Below are 9,079 nucleotides of genomic sequence, written 5' to 3'. Positions count from 1 at the left end.
CACTGGAGAATTTTGATGAAATAAAAGAAACGTAATGCGTATTTTAGTTTGAGTAATAAAAATCGACCACGACATGATCATGTTTCTGATTTTTTTCGATGAGGATTAATTATTACTATTACTTGGATTCTTCAGACTTTGGTTTCACCTTGTATTTTCACAACGTTTCAGTAGATGTACTCGGAGACCTTCTGCAAGTGTATCTTGTCGAACTCGGGAATCTTTCAGTTGTACTCGGAAATCTTTCTGTTGAACTCGGAGATCTTTATGTTGAACTCGGAAATCTTTATGTTGAACTCGGAAATCTTTATGTTGAACTCGGAAATCTTTATGTTGAACTCGGAAATCTTTATGTTGAACTCAGAAATCTTTCTGTTGAACTCAGAAATCTTTATGTTGAACTCAGAAATCTTTCTGTTGAACTCGGAAATCTTTCTGTTGAACTCGGAGATCTTTATGTTGAACTCGGAAATCTTTCTGTTGAACTCGGAAATCTTTATGTTGAACTCGGAAATCTTTATGTTGAACTCAGAAATCTTTCTGTTGAACTCAGAAATCTTTATGTTGAACTCAGAAATCTTTCTGTTGAACTCGGAAATCTTTATGTTGAACTCGGAAATCTTTATGTTGAACTCAGAAATCTTTCTGTTGAACTCAGAAATCTTTCTGTTGAACTCGGAAATCTTTCTGTTGAACTCGGAAATCTTTATGTTGAACTCGGAAATCTTTCTGTTGAACTCAGAAATCTTTCTGTTGAACTCGGAAATCTTTATGTTGAACTCGGAAATCTTTATGTTGAACTCGGAAATCTTTCTGTTGAACTCGGAAATCTTTCTGTTGAACTCGGAAATCTTTATGTTGAACTCGGAAATCTTTATGTTGAACTCGGAAATCTTTCTGTTGAACTCGGAAATCTTTATGTTGAACTCGGAAATCTTTATGTTGAACTCGGAAATCTTTATGTTGAACTCAGAAATCTTTATGTTGAACTCGGAAATCTTTCTGTTGAACTCGGAAATCTTTATGTTGAACTCGGAAATCTTTATGTTGAACTCGGAAATCTTTATGTTGAACTCGGAAATCTTTATGTTGAACTCGGAAATCTTTCTGTTGAACTCAGAAATCTTTCTGTTGAACTCAGAAATCTTTCTGTTGAACTCGGAAATCTTTATGTTGAACTCAGAAATCTTTCTGTTGAACTCAGAAATCTTTCTGTTGAACTCAGAAATCTTTCTGTTGAATCGGAAATCTTTCTATCAAACTTGGCAATTTGCATTCCTTTATTTCATCTACGGAGGTAGCATGCTTTCATTCCATCAGCTATGACTGGGTAGAAATCCTAAGTAATTAGTAATTGTATTTCTGAGTGTCGCCTGCACTCAGGTTTGAACCTTCAACCTCCAGAAAAGTGTAACTTTACAACTGAATTTTACCAAGTAATTTATCCACTACATTACGGTTCCTTGTGGACTCAGAGCGAGCAACACTCAAAGATACAATGACGAATTATCAGTTATAACTGACAAAATGAAAGCATGAATTAAATAAAGGATTCTGTTCAAAATTCTGTGCACATTCCAAAGTTCAACTGAAAGATTCTCGAGTTTGACAAAAAGATTCGAGCTCAACAAAATACACCTGAAGAAGGTCAAAGGTTACATCGACTGAAACATCGTGAAAATAACACTCAATATGGGATTAGTAGTCTGAAGAATCCAAATAATATGAATGGCATAATTACGGTAACACAACGGTTCTCATTAAATCACCAAAGTTAAGCAACGTTGAGCCTGGTCAGTATTAGATTGGTGTCCATTTGAGAATGTTAAGCACGGTATGTTATCTGACCACATCGGGGTATTAATTTAGCACTTTTCCAGAAAGTTACACACAAGGTCAAGTCTGGGTTTGATGAAAATGTTTCTGTAGAAAGAACTAGAGTTGAACTTGACACTCAGGTTTGCAGTCCGTTTGTTAACAACTTAGCCACTGTTACACCCTCCTGATCGAGATATACATGCGTTTAGGGACATGTGAATTTGATGTTCTATAGATTCTTTTCATCCAGGACAAATACCACACCAAAGTAAATAAAGAAATACCACACCAAAGTAAATAAATAAAGAAAAATGGGCATATTTTTCTTTGTCTAATAAATAGATCAGGAAAAGAGTTGGGCCCAGGATGGACCCCTGATGGACACCAGCATTAATACTGTGAGCTTCTGATTTTTGCCCCTCAACTACTACTCTTATGAACCTATTAGAGAGGAATGATTTAATAATTGAGAAAATATTTCCAGCTATACCATTTATTATTACAGCTACAAAAGGAAAAAATGGAACGAAACTAAGAGACATAAATGTCAACATGTCTTATTATACCCTGTCCTTGGTTTCTAAATGTTAAAGGTGTTGCTGCAAAAAGGCTTATTATACATTGCTGCAAACATTCTCAACAGAATTTGAAGGATAACTATATAAAACGATCTTTAGTATGCTGGAAAAATGACATAAAAAAACGAACGATCTTTTTGGCCAATCCAATATTATAAGAAGTAAATTAATGAAATTCCAGAGAGCAATTAATGGAGTTATTTGTTGTTCTTATTTTCATTGTTTTTCTTATTTCAGTCACAGAAAGAAGAATGAACAGAAGCTCAACGTGCACGTGTTTAAACCACACTAAATTTATTAATTCCTATTTGCAAGATTAAGTAAATAATACTTTATTATACCATTTTATAGAATTCTTGAAGAGCTCATACTTAATAGAATTTTAAAGCAATTTTCTAAACTGTTTTGTCTTTCTGATTAAATTATTCTAAAATTTCTAAAGATTTTTTGAAGGAGAAAAAAGTCCAACTATTTTTACAGCAAATGTAGCCACACATTTGATTTGAAACGTCAAAGCGAGAGCTATACATTTCAACTGAGGTAAAACTTGGTATTCTAGCACTAATCGTGAAAGGAGAGAAGCTTGGTTTTAGAGGTGTTAAAGCTAACAAGATACTATTGTCATCTCTCCTTTACCACCAATGCTCCGATCTTTTTATCCCAATCCAAAGGACCTACTTTTTAAGGAGCTGAATTTTACCTTCAAACCAACTTCGTATTAAAATCAGCTCTTGTGAGGAGACAAATGAGTAGGGACATTGTGACGTAAGTTTCAACCGAGGTTTTTGCCAGGCTTCAAAACCACCATTGTTGCAATAGCTCATTCTGAGGTATGGTCCATATGATTCTGTGCTGTTCTAGGGTCCCAGCCTCTCAGACTTTGTCTTCTTAACCTTAGAAAAGGGATTAGTTTATTGCTATATTATTGCCAGAGGCGCCTATACAGAGGAATGTTGATCGGATTATTCAGGCATATTTTGCAGGTCAGTGCTCTTCAGAAGCCATTTTCAAATTTTATTTTCATGACCGTGTGTCACATCTTCCCAGCGTTAGAGGAAGATGAACATATTGTGTAGTAAGCTCATATTAAACCAACCGAGGTTAATTAAAACAACTGGAAATAAGCTTGTAAGGATGAAAAGTTGTTGCTTTTTTTTTTAACTGCAGTTTTCAACTTTTTGCAGGATCAGATGGCAATCATAATTAAAATAACTTTCTATATTTAAGGTGAAGCCAATTACGTTAACATGAAAAATCGACAAGAAGTAACTTCAATTGGAATGCCCTGTTCAGTTTTTTTTCTTTTTAAAGAGAAAAGAATACTCTAAGCTTAATTTCAATCAATAGGTACAATTGTTCTTCAAAAATAGTTTTAAACTCGCCACCCTCCCTGCTTACCTATTTTATTATTTTTTATTACTTGTTTTTTTTTGTTTTGTTGTTGTTGTTGTTGTTTTATGGTGAAGAATTTTTTTTTTTATTTGTGTGCGAAAATTCACTTTTTATAGTTCAACTTGGATATATTAAGTACAGTAACGCTCATAGAAAGAATAACCCAACAATTATGTATTGCCTAAAAAGTTCTATAAAATGAATATTTTCAAGGTCACCTTGGCTTCTTATAGATAAATGTTGAAAATGTTGTTATTATTATTATTATTATTATTATTATTATTATTATTATTATTATTATTATTATTTGTTATTAATAGATCACAATTGATGAAGGCCTGGGTGGAGAATAAGAGTTTAAGTAATTGTCAGTGGAACGTCGATGCTATCCTAAAAAAATTAGAACCAAATGCGTGGAATGAGTAAACGATTACTTATGAGTAATTCATGATCTAAAATTGCAGCTCAACAAGTAATCGCTTACATCATCATCATTATTATTATTATTATTATTATTATTATTATTATTATCATTATTATTATTATTATCGTATAAACGCTGGCGTATTAATATATAGACTAGCGGCACCTGTGGAAATTCCACAGAGGACTGATTCATATGTAAATATATTGATGTTGACAGTCTGTAGATGTTCAGCGTAAATGGAGACGCTCTGATATGATTGTAGCTCTTTCGTTAAAACTGTAAACGTATTTATCTAAGCTGGCAGGGACGCCCGGCGTAGCCGGGTGATAAAGTACGCTTAAATATGATATTTTAATCCTTGCATATTTCGTATATATTATTATAGAGTTAATGTTCTATCGATTTTTATATATTATAAAGTTGCAATTTCAAAAATAAAAAAATATATCCATATAACTTGGGTGCGTCAACTTGAATTAAAACCGAAACCAAAACTTTTATATATATATATATATATATATATATATATATATATATATATATATATATATATATATATATATATATATACACTTGAGGTCCTTCAGCTATAATCGAAACCGAAACCAAAACATGAAGAATTCTTGCTAAAATTATTTATAAAAAAAATAGATGCTGGAGTGCCATCAGCTATAATCGAAAGCGAAAACAAAACTCTTAATAAAATTATTCATTACAAGAAATGAAAGTCCATAACAATTAAACGACAGTCACTCGAATGTAAGCTGACACACAAAATAAATAATACATACGTTATCTTATTAATATATAGATTATTATTATTGAAATTTGTTGATGTCAATTTGCGGTTTGTGATTTGCTTGCTATTTTTCTCAAAATAAGCGCATTCTCCAATTTTGAACGAATGTCTGGCCACGCTTTCTTTTGCAAAAAAATAATAATAGTAATAAACGTCAACGTTATTCGTTAGTAGACTTTTCAAATAGTCATACTAATAAAGCACCGCCTAGCATCGAATATGTTAGCAAAAGAAGTAGACAATTTCCATTAAAATCAAGTCGGGAATGGCTGGAGGAAAACAGCAAGAATTACATACGTAAACTTTTCCAACTGATTCTCTTATTTTATTTTACTTAGTGAGAGGAGAACCTATCGCTATACTTTCCACTAAACATGTTATTTTAACTGATATTAAGTGGACATGAAGACGACCATGTTGTAGTCAGTTGGAAAGCAACTTCGTGATAGCTTGTTCCACAGATGGGATATACTTGGAAAGAAACTTTGTTCATGGAAGTTCTGTTTTGACAGAAGGTGAGAGAGAAAGAGAGAAAGAAAGAGAAAAAAAAGTGATTTCTCTGCTGTGGTTGTAGCCAGGCGAGTCCTTAATGTAGATGATATGGTGGTGCTGTGAGTTGATTGGCCAAACAAAAAACATATATTCAGTTAGAGATGTGGAAACAAGCAAGTGGGAGCGGGACTTAAGTAGGAGAAAATGAAGAAATATGGACTTTTAGAGTGAATAGGCGCCCACTAATGACATACACACAAGCCGCTGACTAATAGAAGCCGGACACGGACGAAGTTCTCAACTCAAAATATTGAGCTCACCGGAAAACAGAAATCATCGAACCCGTCGAACTCTTATTTCACGGGCGCAACTTGATTGACCAAACTCATATTATTCAACACTGTTATGAGAGTGATTACGTAATTTAAATGATTCGCTGATATGTTCATATTTCTTTTTAGATGTGAACTGAAAATTGATCCAAAATAAAAAGGTCAACATTTATCGTATCTGAAAATCACCTTAGAGAAGAAATTAGATGTGTTTGATTCCAAATGCCTTAGAAAGATTCTAGGGATCCAATAAAGCAAGTGAATTACTAACCAAGAAATTACATACCGCACAACCAACAGGTAGTATCCCCAATAATCTGCAAACACTGTTTAAGTTGGCTTGGACATATCCTAAGATTGGTCCCATAGAGAATTACCAATACTCCCAATTGACCGTTGATACCAAAAGAATAACTCTGACCTCCAACATGCCCCAATTGAAATGAATGGCTCTCATCTTGGTGAAGCTTCATGTCTTGACAAGCTTCTGGGACTGACCTTCACTCCTGATCTGAAATGGAACACATACATCAAATCTGTTGCCAAGTTCGCTAGAAAAATGGTTGGATCACTCTACCACTCCAGAAGGTATCTCACTTTCAATGCAATTCTCTATCTGTATAAGAACCAGGTATGACTTAAAATGGAGTACTATTGCCACCTTATCCAGCCTTGATAGAGTTCAAAACCCTTTTTGAAACCGAGTAGGTGATGCCCTTTTCTCTTTCCTACGACCTCTTTCCCAAAGAATAAATGTTGTGAGCATTCTCTGCTCTATCATTATTTTCATGGCAAGTGCTCGACTTAACTCCAATATATGGTTCTCTGCTAAACTTAAAAAAAAAAAACACTCAATTAGCTACAAGTAGTCTATATATGAGTTTCCCCACTCTCTATCTGTGCTCAAATCTAAACACAGATTCCATGAACAAAGATTTTCTCAGAACTGCCTGCTTGTGGAAAACTGTTCTGCTGACCTGCTTCCCGGTTGAATGCAACATAGTAGCCTTCAAATCCAATGTAAACAAGTTCTTGTTGAGCCATCCCCATAAATAATCAAATTCTACCTAATTTACACCATTAACGATTACTACACTATCATCTTGCACTGATTAACCCTTATTTTTAAGTAGCCACAAATGAACTTAAAGCAACAAATGTGATTGCAATGGGAAGAAACTGGAAGCAGATTGTTGATCTGGCTTCAGATGGAAAACGATGGTATATTTTGACCATCTCATGCGTCAAAGGATACAGAGGTTCCTAAGTCTGAGTAACATTTGTCCTTGACGCATACACTGATGGAAAAATGTTTTCACTGCAAGAAAATGGGTGAAGGTGTGGATATAAAAAAAATAGAAAACAAACAATATAAGAAAGTCATGAATGTTGCAAAACAACAACAAAAAGACAGTTCCCATCGAGATGTAACTTACACCTCTAAAAAAGCACAAACAACACCCTTTTCCTTTCTTTTTCGCCGCAGTTAATGACAATCTAACACTAATCAGACATTTTATTCTTCTTCGCCTTCTATATCTCAACCATTCACCCATAATGCATCACTGTTTCCGCCATCACTGAAGAGATGTGGCACCTCCTTAATCTTCAGTTTTTCTTTTATTTCCTTCTTTTCAAGATAGGATGCGAGAGAAAAACTCTATAATAAAAAACCGGGAGGAAACGTCAATTTGGACTAAAAACCTGAGTGTCCCAAGTTCGAATCCAGTTCGTTCTACAAAAATCATTGTCATTCAATGTTGGCAAACTTTATGTGATCCCTCTCTGTAAGTACCTGATGTCTTTCTAGAAATAATTCTAACTAGAAAAATATCAGGAAAACCAATACCAACAATATAATCTTTGAATTCTTATGATATGATGATTTGAAAATACGGATCCGTCACAAAGTTAACATACAGTGATGATCATATTTATTGGCACGGTAAAATAAAAGTTAAATTTTGTCTAATAAATTCTAAAAAAGGGATTAAATTAAAGAAAATAACAAAGTATATTATGTATTTTTAACTGGCCTTTCCGATGCAGCAATCGGATTTTAGAAAAAATAAATAACAAAGAAACAACAAACATAATAGATGTTTGCATACTGGTGCCATACGCTAGAAGCCACCTATTTGATACTTAAGCTAAGCCCAACAATTATCTCATGCATGAATTTCCTTTGTCTCACTACCAAGATCAGAATGTCCAATTAAGTACTAATCTTGCTCCCTTGTTAAACAAGGTTTCCTGATACTGATACGTGCTTATTTTCAGATTGCATACTTAAATGTATATTTGGATATTTCTCTGAATTCGCTGTCTGCCATCAAGAAAACATTTTTTTTTTATGGATCGATTTTGTCATTTAGTTTGATGTTATCATTCCCTCCACAATCGTGTGCATCGAAAACAAGTTGAATGAAAATAGCTTCAAACAGTGAATTAATGTATGTATATACATATATTTTATTGCATTTTTACCCAAAACAAGGCAGAGTGCCATTTTGATGTAGGCGGCTCCTATCTGAGACATAATTTGCAGGAGTACTACGAGGGGCGTGCAATAAGTAATGCCCATGACCCACTTCCCATAGAAGTAGAGCAACGAAACTTGTCACAGTTATTAGTCTTTCTCTACATAGGAACCACCCAGAGTTATGCATTTCTCCCATCGTTTGATGCAGCTCTGGAGACCGCTTTTGTAGAACACCCCAGGTTGGTCCTCCAACCACGACGTGACTTCAGAAATCAAGGCTGCATCATCTGGAAAACGCTTTCCTTTAAAAAACAACTTCATGGCTGGGAAAAGTGAAAGTCAGAGGGTGCCAGGTCAGGAGAGTAGGGGGATGGGGGAGAATTTCATAACCACATGCCCGTGCTTCTGATCTGGCGACATGCGAGTTGTGGACCGGAGCGTTCTCCTGGAGGTTACCTTTGCTGATCTTGCCCCACCTCTTGATTTTGATAGCTTCCCTTAATTTCCTCAAAAGTGAAGCATAATATACTCCTGTAACTGTGGTACCCTTTGCCAGGAAATCTCACTATTCCGTCCTGGTCCCAGAAGACTGTGAGCATGACTTTGCCAGTGGAGGGCTGCACCCTTAGCTGCTTTGGAGGTGGTGAGTCCAAGTGTTTCCACTTCATTGACTGGGTTTTGGTCTCTGGATGATAGTGATGGACCCAGATTTCATCCTGTGTAATCAGTCTTTTGAAAAACTTTGACTTATCTTCTTGG

The sequence above is a fragment of the Euprymna scolopes genome, chromosome 12 (genome assembly GCF_053919585.1).
Source record: "Euprymna scolopes isolate OS-2025 chromosome 12, ASM5391958v1, whole genome shotgun sequence".
In the NCBI taxonomy this organism is placed as follows: Eukaryota; Metazoa; Mollusca; class Cephalopoda; order Sepiida; family Sepiolidae; genus Euprymna; species Euprymna scolopes.
This window is presented reverse-complemented; position numbering follows the sequence as displayed.